This window comes from Anomaloglossus baeobatrachus, chromosome 8 (genome assembly GCF_048569485.1).
Source record: "Anomaloglossus baeobatrachus isolate aAnoBae1 chromosome 8, aAnoBae1.hap1, whole genome shotgun sequence".
Taxonomy (NCBI): Eukaryota; Metazoa; Chordata; class Amphibia; order Anura; family Aromobatidae; genus Anomaloglossus; species Anomaloglossus baeobatrachus.
Window position 1 is genome coordinate 69,478,887 of NC_134360.1, and position 13,611 is coordinate 69,492,497.

Here is a 13,611-nt window from a genome sequence, read left to right on the forward strand (position 1 = left end):
GATGGAGAGTCTCCAGCCCTTAGGCAGATTCCCAGGGACTTTGGGCTATCGTCACCTTAATTTCTCAGTAGAGTGTGCACGCAGCGTTTACTGCTGAATACCGCGGTGCATGCAACATTGGATTACGTCCTGAGGCTAGCTAGCGCTAGGTGGGCAGTGCTCTTTGTGCTCCTGTCCCACCTTGTGTCGCAGTCTCTTGTGGGATGTATGCCACATACGCAGTGCATCCTATGTGATGTATGTACAACCTCCTCAGTCTCCTATGTGATATATACACCAGCCTCAGTATCTCCTATGTAATGCATATACAGCAACCTCAGTTTCTCCTGTAAAAAAGAAGGGAATTTTGTTTACTTACCGTAAATTCCTTTTCTTCTAGCTCCAATTGGGAGACCCAGACAGTGGGTGTATAGCTACTGCCTCTGGAGGCCGCACAAAGAACTACACTTAAAAGTGTAAGGCCCCTCCCCTTCTGGCTATACACCCTCCCGTAGGAGTACGGATTCCTCAGTTTTAGTACCAAAGCAAGGAGGAGGAAAGCCAATAACAGTTTCAAAAACAAATTCAATCCGATAACAAGATCGGAGAACTTAAGAAACAACATGAACAACATGTGCACCCGAAAAACGAAACCCTAAGAACAAATAGGGCGGGTGCTGGGTCTCCCAATTGGAGCTAGAAGAAAAGGAATTTACGGTAAGTAAACAAAATTCCCTTCTTCTTTTTCGCTCCTAATTGGGAGACCCAGACAGTGGGACGTCCAAAAGCAGTCCCTGGGTGGGTAAAAAGATACCACATGAACGGGCTGTCAGACAGCCTCTTCCTACAGGTGGGCCACCGCCGCCTGAAGGACCTGTCTACCTAGGCTGGCATCTGCCGAAGCGTAGGTATGCACTTGATAGTGTTTGGTAAACGTGTGCAGACTCGACCAGGTAGCCGCCTGGCACACTTGCTGAGCCGTAGCCTGATGCCGCAATGCCCAGGACGCACCCACGGCTCTGGTAGAATGGGCCTTCAGTCCAGATGGAATCGGAAGCCCAGCAGAACGGTATGTGTGAAGAATTGGTTCCTTGATCCACCGCGCAAGGGTGGATTTGGAAGCTTGCGATCCTTTATGCTGACCAGCGACTAGGACAAAGAGCGCATCAGAACGGCGTAGAGGCGCCGTGCGAGAAATGTAAATCCTGAGTGCTCACACCAGGTCCAACAGATGTAAACCCTTTTCAAATTGGTGAACTGGATGCGGACACAAAGATGGCAAAGTGATATCCTGATTGAGATGAAAGGAAGAAACCACCTTGGGAGAAAACTCCGGAATTGGACGCAGTACTACCTTGTCTTGGTGAAACACCAGGAAGGGAGATTTGCAAGATAACGCCGCTAGCTCGGACACTCTTCGAAGAGACGTGACCGCCACAAGAAAAACTACTTTTTGTGAAAGCCGAGAAAGGGAAACCTCTTTCAAAGGCTCGAAAGGCGGCTTCTGGAGAGCAATGAGAACCTTGTTCAGATCCCAGGGTTCCAATGGCCGTTTGTAAGGAGGAACGATATGACAAACTCCTTGGAGAAAAGTGCGTACTTTAGAAAGCCGTGCCAAGCGCTTCTGAAAGAATACGGATAGCGCGGAGACTTGACCCTTAAGCGAGCTAAGCGACAAACCTTTTTCCAACCCAGACTGCAGGAAGGAAAGAAAAATTGGCAATGCAAATGGCCAGGGAGAAAACCCTTGAGCCAAGCACCACGCTAAGAATATCTTCCACGTCCTGTGATAGATCTTAGCTGAGGATGGTTTTCTAGCCTGTCTCATTGTGGCAACAACTTCATGAGATAAACCTGAGGCCGCTAGGATCCAGGACTCAATGGCCACACAGTCAGGTTCAGGGCCGCAGAATTCAGATGGAAAAACGGCCCTTGAGACAGCAAATCTGGACGGTTTGGTAGTGTCCACGGTTGGCCTACCGTGAGATGCCACAGATCCGGGTACCACGACCTTCTTGGCCAATCTGGAGCGACGAGTATGGCTCGATGGCAGTCGGACTTGATTTTCCGGAGAACTCTGGGTAACAATGCTAGAGGTGGGAACACATAGGGGAGTCGGAATTGCGACCAATCCTGAACCAAGGCGTCTGCCGCCAGCGCTCGGTGATCGTGAGACCGTGCCATGAAAACTGGGACCTTGTTGTTGTGCCGTGACGCCATCAGATCGACGTCCGGCGTCCCCCAGCGGCAACAGATCTGTTGAAACACGTCCGGGTGAAGGGACCATTCTCCTGCGTCCATGCCCTGGCGACTGAGAAAGTCTGCTTCCCAGTTTTCCACGCCTGGGATGTGAACTGCGGATATGGTGGACGCTCTGCTTTCCACCCACGTCAAAATCCGCTGGACTTCTTGAAAAGCTTGGCGACTGCGTGTTCCCCCTTGGCGGTTGATGTATGCCACCGCCGTGGAATTGTCCGACTGAATCCGAATCTGCTTGCCTTCCAGCCATTGTTGGAAGGCTCGCAGGGCAAGATAGATTGCTCTGATTTCCAGAACATTGATCTGCAGGGTGGACTCTTCCTGAGTCCACGTCCCCTGAGCCCTGTGGTGGAGAAACACCGCTCCCCACCCTGATAGGCTCGCATCCGTCGTGACCACTGCCCAGGACGGGGGAAGGAACGACTTTCCCTGTGACAATGAGGTGGGGAGAAGCCACCAACGCAGAGAGTCCTTGGCAGTTTGAGAGAGGGAGACAGTCCTGTCGAGGGACGTCGATTTCCCATCCCATTGGCGTAGAATGTCCCATTGTAGAGGGCGCAGATGAAACTGCGCGAACGGGACTGCCTCCATTGCTGCTACCATCTTCCCTAGGAAATGCATGAGGCGCCTCAGTGAGTGCGACTGGCTCTGAAGGAGAGATTGCACTCCAGTCCGTAGCGAGCACTGCTTGTCCAGTGGAAGCCTCACTATCGCTGAGAGAGTATGAAACTCCATGCCAAGATAAGTCAGAGATTGGGTCGGGGTTAGATGAGACTTTGGAAAGTTGATAATCCACCCGAAACTCTGGAGAGTGTCTAGTGCCACCTTCAGACTGTGTTGGCATGCCTCTTGAGAGGGTGCCTTTATAAGCAGGTCGTCTAGATACGGGATGACCGAGTGACCCTGCGAGTGCAGAACAGCTACTACTGCTGCCATGACTTTGGTGAAGACCCGGGGGGCTGTTGCCAGACCGAAAGGTAACGCTACGAACTGTAGGTGTTCGTCGTGTATGACGAAGCGTAGGAAACGCTGATGCTCTGGTGCAATCGGCACGTGGAGATACGCATCTTTGATGTCTATTGATGCTAGAAAATCTCCTTGAGACATTGAGGCTACGTGTCTGTTGAGCAACTTTAGATCCAGGACGGGTCGATACGATCCGTCCTTTTTTGGGACCACAAACAGATTGGAGTAAAAACCGTGACCTTGTTCCTGAAGAGGGACGGAGGTCACCACTCCTTCCGCCTTTAGAGCGGCCACCGCCTGCAACAGAGCATCGGCTCGGTCTGGTGGTGGAGAAGTTCTGAAGAAACGAGTTGGCGGACGAGAACTGAACTCTATCCTGTACCCGTGAGACAGAATATCCCTCACCCAACGGTCTTTGACGCGTGACAGCCAAATGTCGCCAAAGTGGGAAAGCCTCCCACCGACCGCGGGTGTGGGAATCGGAGACCGCAAGTCAGGAGGACGCCGTCTTGGCAACGGTTCCTCCGGCTGTCCTTTTTGGGCGTGACTGAGACCTCCAAGAATCTGAGCGTCTCTGGTCTTTTTGAGTCTTTTTTGACGAGGCGAATTGGGACCTGCCCGGTCCTCGAAAGGACCGATAACCAGACTGACCCTTCCTCTGTTGGGGTTTGTTTTGTCTGTGTTGCGGTAAGGATGAGTCCTTACCCTTGGAGTGTTTGATGATTTCATCCAAACGCTCTCCAAACAATCGGTCACGAGAAAAAGGCAAATTGGTTAAGCACTTCTTGGAATGAGAATCTGCTTTCCAATGTCTCAACCACAGGGCCCTACGCAAAACAACGGAGTTGGCTGACGCCACTGCCGTGCGGCTTGTAGCGTCAAGAACAGCATTAATCGCGTACGACGCGAATGCCGCCATTTGCGAGGTCAATGGTGCTACCTGCGGGGCAAATGCACGTGTGACTGAGTCGACTCGCGCAAGCCCGGCTGAGATAGCTTGGAGTGCCCATACGGCCGCAAAAGAAGGCGCTAATGACGCTCCAATCGCTTCATAGATGGATTTCAGCCAGAGCTCCATCTGCCTGTCAGTGGCATCTTTAAGTGCCGCTCCATCTTCAACTGCAACCAAGGATCTAGCTGCAAGCCTGGAAATTGGAGGATCCACTTTTGGACACTGGGTCCAACCCTTGACCACCTCAGGGGGAAAAGGGTAGCGTGTATCTTTAAGCCGTTTAGGAAAACGCCTTTCAGGATAAGCGTGGGGTTTCTGGATTGCGTCTCTAAAGTCAGCGTGGTCCAGAAAAGTGCTTAATGTACGCTTAGGGTATCTGAAATGGATTCTCTCGTGCTGCGAAGCTGACTCCTCTACAAGAGGAGCTGGTGGGGAAATATTTAACATCTTATTGATGTTAAATATAAGATCATTAACTATGGCGTCACCATCTGGTGTATCTAGATTGAGAGCGGTCCCAGGATCAGAATCCTGATCAGTTACGTCCGCCTCATCACCCATAGATTCATCTCGCTGGGATCCTGACCATTGAGATGAATGTGAAGGCCCGTCATAGCGAGCCCGCTTAGGCTGCCCGGGGCCATCGTCCGAGTCAGAGTCTTCACCCTGAGGTGTATATGCCCGTCCCGGAGCTTGGAGCTGAGGGGGACCAGGGGGCAATGATTGCACAGTGTCCGTGGCCTGAAGTACAGGCCTAGCTCGCAATGTGTCAAGAATTTGTGACATAGTGAGAGACATTCTGTCAGCAAAAGCTGCAAACTCAGTTCCTGTCACCTGGACAGCATTCACAGGTGGTACACCCTGGGTCACGTCCAGCAGAGGTCCCGACTGTGCAAGCGCCGCAGGGGCCGAGCACTGCACACAATGGGGGTCCGTGGAGCCTGCTGGTAGAAAAGTCCCACATGCGGTGCAGGAAGCATATAATGTCTGTGCCTTGGCACCCTTGCGTTTTACGGACGACATGCTGCTGGCTCTCTGCAATGTGAGAGAGTCTATAGCCAAAGGGCGACCAGCGCTATGTAATACCAAGTATTTGTAGAAACAAAATACTAAGAATACTACTGGCACAAGAGGGGGTGAGCCCTGAGGGCTGCTTACCGCCCGCTGAATAGCGGGTAAGAGGCGCAGAATTCCTTGTCTGGGTCTCCCCGGCTCCCCTCTGCAGCTCAGCGTGTCAGCAGGAATGGCTGCCGGCGTCTGTGGAGAGGGGCGGTCCGTGGGAGTTCCCAAACAAAAGTGCGGGAAACAGTGTCCCCTCTGTGCCGATTGTGAGGGCTGGAGTATGTAAAAACGACTCCAGCCCTCGGCGCTGATGCACTGGCCAGCGTCCCGCCCCTCTCCTGACTGGCAGGTCTGGGGGCGGGAACGAACGGAAGCAGGCCGCAAAAGCCGGGGACTCGAGTTATCAGCGCGGCCGCCGTAAAAGCGCGGGCCGCGCTGAAGTCCCCGGCGCACCACAAGTGCCAGCCGCGCCGCAGTCCCAGCGGCCGGCGTGACCGATTTCCAGAAGTGGCCAGCGTCCCGCCCCTCTCCTGACTGGCAGGTCTGGGGGCGGGAACGAACGGAAGCAGGCCGCAAAAGCCGGGGACTCGAGTTATCAGCGCGGCCGCCGTAAAAGCGCGGGCCGCGCTGAAGTCCCCGGCGCACCACAAGTGCCAGCCGCGCCGCAGTCCCAGCGGCCGGCGCGACCGATTCCCAGAAGTGTGCCTGCTTCAGCGAAGCTGAATGAGGCCATGGCACAAGCGCCGTAGCGCTGATGTCCCCCGGCGCACTACAACACCCAGCATGCTGCGGTGTGAGCGCCAAATGCACGGGGACACAGAGTACCTTGAGGAAGCAGGGCCATGTCCCTGATGTACTCCGCTCCATCCAGCATCTTCTCCAGGGGCTGTAGATGGAGCACGGTCTCAGTGCCTGGAGACCAGTAAATCCCACTTCACCCAGAGCCCTGTAAAAAGGGATGGGGAAGGAATCAGCATGTGGGCTCCTGCCGCCGTACCCGCAATGGGTACCTCAACCTTACAAACACCTCCGACATACAGTGGGGTGAGAAGGGAGCATGCTGGGAGCCCTGTATGGGCCCTCTTTTCTTCCATCCGACATAGTCAGCAGCTGCTGCTGACTAAAAACAATGGAGCTATGCGTGCGTGTCTGACCTCCTGCGCACAAAGCTAAAACTGGGGAATCCGTACTCCTACGGGAGGGTGTATAGCCAGAAGGGGAGGGGCCTTACACTTTTAAGTGTAGTTCTTTGTGCGGCCTCCAGAGGCAGTAGCTATACACCCACTGTCTGGGTCTCCCAATTAGGAGCGAAAAAGAAAAGTATTTTCAGCTTATCAGGATATATGGTCCCCGGAAAAATTTGCGGTGCACAGATCCTCCAGCATAGCCCAGTCTGGAACCAACAGTAAGTCAATGAGGGGAGGAAGGGGGCAGGGAAAAATGGAATCCAGCACCAAAAATTATTTTATATAAAAATCAAAAATTTATTGAAACATATAAGTTAAAAATATGAAAACCGCCAAAGGGGGGAAAGGGGTATCATAATATCCTTACGCGTTTCGGACAGGAGGTTAAAAACATGTCCTTATTCAAAGGTTTACCTATGAATAAGAACATGTTTTTAACCTCCTGTCTGAAACGCGTAAGGCTTTATGATACCCCCTTTCCCCCTTTTGCGGTTTTCATAATTTTAACTTATATGTTTCAATACATTTTTGATTTTTATATAAAATAATTTTTGGTGCTGGATTCCATTTTTCCCTGCCCCCTTCCACCCCTTAGTTTCTCCTGTGTTGTACATAGCATACTCTGTGTCTCCTTTGTCATTTATATATAGTAGTTTCAATGTCTCTTATGTGTTATATACACCAGCCTCAGTGTCTCCTATGTGATGCATGAAGCAGTCTCAGCATCTCCTTTATGAGGTATATGCAGCAACTTCAGTGTCTCCTGTGTTGGATATAGCAGACTCCATGTCTCCTTTGTTATTTATATGCAGTAGTTTGAATGTCTATGTGATGTATTCACCAGCCTCATTGTAACCTCTGTGTTGTATATCCTATGTGATGAATATACAGCGAAGTGTCTCCTATTTGATGTTTATACCGCAGGCTCAGTATATCCTATGTCAGTGTTCCCCAATTCCAGTCCTCAAGGCCCACCAACAGTGCATGTTTTCAGGAAGTATTGCACAGGTGAATATTTAATCACCTACCCAGGTGAAGGTTCCAACACCTGTGCAATACTAAGGAAATCCTGAAAATATGCACTGTTGGTGGGCCTTGAGGACTGGAGTTGGGGAACACTGTCCTATGTGATGTATATACAGCAGTCTCAGTGTATCTTTTTTATATAAATACAGCAATTTGTGCCTCTTATCTATTGTTTATACAGCAGTTTTAACATCATCTATGCGATGTATATACAGTAGTCTGTCTCGTATGTGATTATTTAGCAGTGTCAGTATTTCTTATGTGATCTATACAGCAGTCTCAGTATCTCCTATAGCATGGGTCCCCAATTCCAGTCCTCAAGAGCCGCCAACAGCGCATGTTTTCAGGATTTCCTTAGTATTGCACATGTGATAATTTAATCACCTGCACAGTTGATGATTCCAACACCCATGCAATGCTAAGGAAATCCTGAAAACATGCACTGTTGGCGGCCCTCGAGGACTGGTGTTGGGGAACTCTGTCCTATAGGTTGTACAGTGGAACCTTGGTTAACGAGAACAATCCGTTCTGGGAGTGTGCTTGCTAACCAAGTTACTCATTCAGCAAAGCAAGATTTCCCATAGGAAATTATTGCAATGCAGACAATTCGTTCCACAACTTGTTAAATGTCCCATCCTGGTCCCCTAATGTGCTATTACACGCACGCGCGCGCACACACACACACACACAGACACACACACACACACACACACATATTATGCTCACCTTACCTTCCGTTCCATTGCCGGTCTGCTGGATCTTGTAGTTCGCCGGTACAGGCTGTGTATTGGGTAACTGACTCGCCTACCCCAGGGCCTTAGGTGACTCTGTGTCGAGCCGGACTAGTCCGGGGTAGTCAGCGGTGGCGGGGCCCGACTCCGTGACCCTGGCGGGGTCAATTAATATGGCGGCTGTGGGGGGGATAATTATAATAAAGTTTATGAAAGATTCGTGACGCCACCTGTGGTAAATTGCAGCACTTTAGGGCCGCAGCTGCTGGAAGGGACCTCCAGGGCTGATGTTATAGCAGCATAGATGTTGTTTGCTCACCTCAGATAGAGCGGGTACCCCGGGGCAACCTTTGGTATTTTGTAGGTTGTGTGCTGTGGTTGAGGTGCAGGGCCGACAGGACAGTAGAAAGGAGACGACACAAGGCTTGCAGTTAAGGTCTTTACTCACTGTTTGGTCTCAATTCGGCAGCTGTCCGGTTGCCCACAGTATGCTGGGATCCACTGTCAGGGACCTCCGCCGATCCCGGGTAGTTCAAGGGCCAGTACCGGTGCATCCCTCTTTGTGTCCTTTCCTGACTGACTTCTTAGCCTTGACTGTTTTAGCTGAGCTGGTCTTGGCCTCCACCACAGTGCCTGTACAAAGGGGGCTAACCGCAGCTGTATCTTGCCCCCTTCACCGGGGATCTGTGGTGGGTTGTGGCCCTGGGCGCTTGCAACCACCCCCGGCCTTTTGGTGTTACTTTTGAGGAATTGTCTTTCTTCCCTCAGTCTAGGGACCATCCCAGAATAAAGCCAGATTCCTCCACCCAATCTTTCATTGGAACAGGCCACGAGCCAATATACCCTTCCGTGGCCCTGGGATCCATTTCTTTCTCGGTGTCACCTGGGCCTAACTAGACCCCAGGATCTCCACCAGGAACTTCCTTCTGTCACTTTCTCTTCAGACTTTACTTTACTCCTTCACTCTCCTGAGGTAACTACCTCCCTCTCCTTCTCCCTCCGTCTCTGCAGACTGTCTACAGGCTGACTGAACTTGAACTTCCTAGTTCCCTTTGTCTACTCTCCCTTTCTGACTCCTCCCACACACCCACTGACTAGGCCCCACCCACACTATTGGGACCAGAAATGGGTCTTACGGCCCCATGAATACATCTATGGGGGTTGCTGCCACTATCCCTGACCCAGTGTATGCCACCAATTGGTGTGTGCAGATTTGATCTGTGGACCGGTAGGTGACCCCATTCTTACCCAGGATGGGATATCACACCTCTGGCTGGGGTGCAATATCTCTGTGGCGACGGAAGCCTCAGGGGCGCCACATAACCATTGCGACGAGGGAGGAACTTCCGCTGCCAGAGCGCTGACTTCAAAGGCATGAGCCACTTGCCTCTGGTTGGTCAGCACGCTGCCTTTGTGAAGCGGCTGACAGCGGAAGATCCTCCCTCGTTGCAATGGTTACCTGATACACATCCTGTAGCGGCGAACTACAGAAATCATGAGGACGGCGATGGAACGGAATTTAAGGTGAGCATAATAGGTGTGTGTGCGTGCGTGCGTGTTTGTATATGTTTGTGCGGACTGCAAGAGCGGGTTAGAGTGCGGTGGATGTATGGAACCGTAAGTGTGTGTGGTGAGTATTTTGCTCGTACGGCAAAGCTTGTCGTAAACTGAGTTACAAATCTACAGCAAGCTTTGCTCGTTAAGCGAAATACTCGCTAACTGGGTTACTCATTAAGCGAGGTTCCACTGTATATACAATTAGTCTTGGTGTATCCTATGTGATGTATACAGCAGTTTCAGTGTCTGGTATGTGATGTATACAGCAGACCTCCCCACTGAGTTCTATAAACATTACATAAACGGTGATGAATTCCCACTTTGAGGAGACATGCAGTGAAATATTGCGTCTGTGTTCAGAACAACTTTACTGCTGAGAGCAGTGCTTTTCAAAACTTATCACAAAGTGTTGACTGTGCTCCAAATCAATGCAAATCTGGAAAAACAATTGTGCGTATAAACATCATCAATACAACATAACATCCAACTAAAGAGAAAAGTTTCCAGCCATCACAATGAGGGCGGGTTATTTTAAAAGGATAATTTTTAAATTGATAATTTTTTACTACTCATGGCCGATGTTATAAATATCCAAGTGGCCATTGGTAGAAAAAAGGCTTCCCGCCACTGATTTAAGGTATTTTAGCATTGGCGTAACTTGAAGCATGTAGCTCCAATGCAAAATCTGCAATAGGGCACCCAAATCTCATGGGACTTTATGAAATTATTGTTACTTATTGGCCAAAGGGTCCACAGTGTTATATTAATGATCCAAAAAGCCGTTAAACATAACTTTGTGTATGTCTATAGCTTTAGGAAGATTGAAAAGTTTTAATCCCCCTTGCACTGTAATTGCAAATTTGCAAAAGTCATTTCCTTGTACAGGATGTTCCCAAACCCTTATCCTCTGCCGTTAAAAGTGGCCTTAGGAGCAGAGGTTTGGGAACATAAAAGGAAAACTTTAAAAGCTAGAATTTGGGGTTTCTTGTCACCAGTTTCTGAGAGCCATACCTTTTTTTTCACATTTACATTGATTGTGCTTTGTGAGGACTTGTTTTGGGCTGTAGGTTTTGTGGTACATACAATTTTTAGATTGCTTCATATTCCATTTTTTGAGGGGAGGGGAGGGAAGTACCAAGCGCATAGTGAAAGGGAAAGGAAACCCTGTGTCTAGGGAGAAGGACGATGGAGGCTCCTGACTAAACCTACAGCTGGTCCCTGGGGTCCCTCACCACCCTAGATAGGTTCCGCACCTATGCGCTGAGTCGGATACCTGACCCTAGGTATTCCTAGTACTGGGCCCTAAATAGGGAACGGATGGGATGAGCTCTTTGTCAACCCCACAAAGCAACTATAGAAGATACAAGGGGGGCACACAGAGGGAAAAGCATGAACTACTTATCATTAAATGACTCAAGTAGGAGTTCAGCAGAGCTGTCAGCAACGATACCACAGAGGGGTACAAGCCACCTGCTTGCAACCTTTGACTTGAAGGAACTAAAATATCACCAGTCCAAAGGAAGGAAGAAAGGTGTATTTAAACATCAAGTGAATACTGATAAGCAACAGCTGGGTGGAAGTCGAGCTCATGCTTGGTATAAAAGGGAAGAGATGAATCCAGCAGGAAAGCTACATATTTCAATGAATATTGACAGCAGGAACCATGGAAAGTCAGGGAGCATTCTACACAGCCAGACACTGTGACCTTCGATGGCCAGAAACCACATGACTGTCACCCAAGACACACCCATGACAAAGATGACAAAATGCCAGAAATGCTTACATTTGAACGTTTGTTTTTAAGCGCTTATTGTATTGGATTAATAATGTAATATTTATGAAATTCAGAGTTTTACAGATGCAGTGTACAAAATATGTTAATATTTGTATTTTTTTTTTTATTGTCTTGTTTAAAAATAGAACAGAGACTGCATCATCCATGCTCCAAACATCTTGACTCCATGTGTGATGTCCAAGCACGTCTCATGCCGAGAATGGGTTAAAACAGGTTAAATTGCTTTTCCAGATCTATTGTCTGCCGCGTTGCAGGGTCAAAATGGTTGACAAACTCCCTTTGCAAAGTCTGACAGTAAGGCTGGCGTCACACTTGCGTGTGACTCGTGCGAGTATCGGATAGCACAACCCGGACCGGCCGCGGCTCTCCTGACAGGAGCGGCTCAACACCATGGAAATACATAGAGCGGAGCCGATCCTGGCAAAAGAGAAGCCAGCCGGTGCGGGCAGTGCGATCCGATACTCGCACGAGTAACACACAAGTGTGACTCCAGCCTAAAGTGAATACGAGCAGATTCGTAAAATGGAGCAGACTTTTAAAAAAGTTCATGCCAACAACTGGAACTTTTTACTTGCAAAACACGTTCCCAAAACCTCAGGTGTTTCCTGTTTAATTAAACATAAAGACTTTACAGGAAATCAGTGTGGGTGTGTGAAGAAAATGAAACGTTATATGATAAACATTATATCATAATCAATTTGAATGGATGATTACAGCCCTCATCAGCATCGTATCAGTAGACGTGACAACACCGGTGGCGGCCCTATTGATCTCCTGATACGCAAATAAGTGGAGCCCCAATAATCCTTTAGAATTTGCAGAACTGCCCCCTCCTTCAGTCCTTTTAGACCACAGTTATTATTTATTACAGAAGTCTGCCCAAAAATGTTTTGCAAAAGCTGTTTTGGTTATTCTGCTCTCAATCCGTAAAGGACCTCCGTTTTGTCATAGGACATCACGTTTTCTGACAATGTAGGTAACCATGTTAAATAAGGCAATACCTCAAAATAAATGAAAATAGACTTATAAAATTAATTTTTTTATTACAAATTTTTCATGAAAATATTTTTTTAACTGGAATGAGCTCAATAACACACACTAAAATCGATTCTTCTTCCCTGTGAGGCCCTCTTGGAAGATTTACGCTTGTGAGTACCATCTGTAATGTCTCTCTGAAGCGTCCAACAGTAGTCTGACATCATTGTAATTCTCCATCCTGTGGGTTGAAAATGCTCCCTATACCCCTAGATAAAATCCTTGAGGGGTCTAGTTTCCAAAATGGGGTTAGTTGTGGGGGGTTTCTGCTGTTTAGGATCCTTAAGGACTCTGCAAATGCAACATGGTACCCGCAATCTATTTCAGCCAAATTTCTGTTCCAAATATTGCCCCTTTCCATTTGCCCTTCCATTTGTCCAAACAGAGGTGTCGGACGACATGTGGGGCGTCAGCACGCTCAGAAGAAATCGGGTAACACATTTTGGGGTCCATTTTCTTATGTTATTTTTTTTAAAGTGAATAAATTGGGGCTACAGCAACATTTTTAGGTAAAATAATTTTTTGTTTTCATTCCACATCGCTTTAGTTTTAAAATGGTGTCACTTTTGGGTATTTTCTGTCACCTAGGCCTCTCTTAGTCACTTCAAATGTTATGTGGTCCCTAAAAAAATAATTTTGAAAATTTTGTTGAAAAAATGGGAAATTGCTGATGAACTTTGAACACTTTTAACTTCCTGTAACGCCTGCCTGGATGCACAGACTCAGAGGGGCTGTAATGGACAGGCTAGAGGGAAGCTACTCACCCAGCAGGACCCCTAGAACCCTGAAACCTTTTAACCCCTATACAGGGATTTGGAATTACACAGGGCCCTGGAGATCACTACCTGCGGAAGGCTGCAGTCTGAGAGAGTAGTCGTCAGGCAGGGTCAAACCAGGAATTTTAGAACAGGGACAGAATCGGCAGGCAAGGACGTAATCAGCAAACGAAGCAGAGGTTAAATCCGGATCGGGCAGCGAGGTACATAAACGACAGGCAGGAGAGTAGTCAGAATACAAGCAATGTCAGCGCACAGGAATCAAAATACAAACAGCACATGAGCC